The sequence below is a fragment of the Anneissia japonica genome, unplaced genomic scaffold (genome assembly GCF_011630105.1).
Source record: "Anneissia japonica isolate Jap-2015-1 unplaced genomic scaffold, ASM1163010v1 scaffold288059_len961885_cov194, whole genome shotgun sequence".
NCBI lineage: Eukaryota > Metazoa > Echinodermata > Crinoidea > Comatulida > Comatulidae > Anneissia > Anneissia japonica.
The window spans coordinates 262800-265495 of NW_022740566.1; positions in this window are offsets into that span (position 1 = coordinate 262800).

Consider the following 2696-nt stretch of genomic DNA (forward strand, 5'->3'; position numbering starts at 1 on the left):
CATCGTGTAGCATAGCTCTCAACGAATGTAGTCCTGTAAATAAACGAATAAAGAAATTGTGTAATAAAATGCCTCTGGCGGGACTCAAACCTGCGACCTCTCGCTGTCAAGGCAAGCGTCATAACCAATTGACCACGGAGGCTTCATGGTTGAACAGATTCGAATACCACCAGATACACTCCATTACACAATTATGGGTACGGCTAGAAACCAATAGTTGCATATAATATGAATCAAGATAGCCGTTAAATATATATATATATATATATATACATATATATATATTTCAACCAGAATTCATCACAAATATATTTTAATTCCTAGATATTGATTTTAAGTGGAACTGTACTATAACAATCTCAGAGTCCTTGGCTCTAATCAGTGAATCAACATGGTTTTTGTCTCTCAATTTAACTGTGCACACCCCAACATCAGCCTTGAAAACAAACTTAATTTATAAAGCCACAGTCCATCATATAATTAGTGAGTGTACTTGCTGATTTAGGAATAAATCTATCCTTCAATGCATGGCAATGTTGGAAATCTAAACATACTAAAATTTCTATCATAAATTTTCTGTTTGTAATAGAATCCTATCAACATCAGCTTCACTTTGTGAGTTTTTATTACAACATATTAAATCACTATTACATTATTTAAATTACAAAAAAAAATACTGACAGGAACATTTTGATAAAAGAATATCATGTAAAAACTGATGAAAAATGAAACTGAACATTCTGAGGAAGAATGAAATTAAAATGTACTTGCAAACAAATGCAGATAAGAAATAGAATAGGAATTGCCATCACTGTAAATGGATTAAACATTCAATGAGGGTTTTCACTGATTTGTCAAGTGATGCAAGGAAGGTAAAAAATGGAGAAGCTATACTAATTTATGCTTCTGTTAAATGTAAAAGAAATTAATTTTTTTAGTCATTACCCTCGTCTCTCTGACGGACAGTTGAAGAGTATTGCAATAAAATGTGTGTGTGTGTGTGTGGGGGTGCGTGTGTACGTGTGTGTGTGTGTGTGAGAGGCTGTCTATGTGTCTGTATGTCCTTCCTGGTGCACAACTCAAAAACTACTGTACTGATTACTAGTACTTCAAATTTTCAGATGTTGACAATGTTACATGTATCTCAGTTCTCCTTAAATTAGGTTTGATTGGAATATGCAGATTTTAGAGTGTGTAAAATTTTGGCTGGCGGACTTGAAGAGTTCTGGCCCAATTGATGGCCTTGTCATGCAACAACTGCACTAGGCGTCATTTGGCTACGCCCAGCCGCTCAAGTGGATCAATCGTGGACCATTGTTTTTTCAGTACATAGATATGGCAAATCAGGGCGAAGGCTTGTGATTTTGGATTATCTTGCTTTCAATTGAATAATAACATAAACATTTATTAATTTAAATATTGAACATCATTATTGAAGTTCTGAGCTTAACACACACTGCAGTATATCATCAACAAGCGTTGAGATGGTGCACGATAATAGTTATCGCAATAAATATTAGTTGGTCAAAAGTTCAGGATGTAGCAGAATGATCACCAATTAAAAATGAATACTAATTGATAGGGGTCTCAAATTTCACACAATTTCATACATCTTAAGTCAGCAGATGACCACCATGCGTATCAAATAAAATCAAATGTTAAGAAAATTATTTAACCAGATTGCTAGTAAAGGTAAGAGAATAAGCCATGCATCGTAGCGTCATTGTGCTGAATTGCATATGGGTGTGGTCCGTGACCACTTAGCCGCCGTAAAGAGGCACTTATAGTAGCTTCATTTTCACATCGTTCCCATACAGCAGGAGCTGAAATGAAGCATAGCATTGGGGTAACCCTCCGACTCTTCCGAAAGATGCAATGGGTTCTTTAAAGTGCACAAGAGCCAAATGTGTACACAGGAACTCCACTGCAAGTCCTTATCCAAAAAGACATGGTTATACCAACCGAACCCTGGGTAAGGAGCAATGTGAATGTAAACATTAAAAACTTTAAATACTGATTATGATAAATAAATTTATTGAATTGCACTGAAAGTATTGACTAAAGCGTTCCCATAAGTACAATGTATGGTAACCTCCTGTTTTAGCTAGCGCAAGCCCAGAATGTGCCAAGCCAAATGAAAACCACATCAAGATGATAAATAATAATCAACATGCTTGATTCGACTGTCAGTCCTACTGTGCAACGCTTCCCATCAAACCTGGTTTCATGACTACATGTATGAACGTAATCTTTTACAATTGACTGTAGGCAATAGAATATAGTACACCCCCACATATGCATGTTGGTAAAAGAGTGAATTATAAACACATCCTAAGTGCAGATTGCATACAAATTATCAAATCCTCAAGCAGTGTAAACATATCATATTACCTAACACATAAGTGCACTTAGACTTTATGCGAAAAATTGCTGTTTGTGGAAGGACAGTGGCTAATAAAGAATATATCTACTAAATAATATCTAAATTTTGCAATGTCAGTCTTGTACAGTATATTTTGACCTTCTGAAGACACTAGAAATCCATTACAAAGATTTAAACATGCATAAAACACATTGTTTAAAATTGCACATTTCCTAAAATACACACCCCTGGTCAGTAAACTACAGCAGTTTACCCCTTTAGGAGTGAAGAAATTGCCACACTTTCCCACAACCTGTAGCCTCCAGTATCTCTG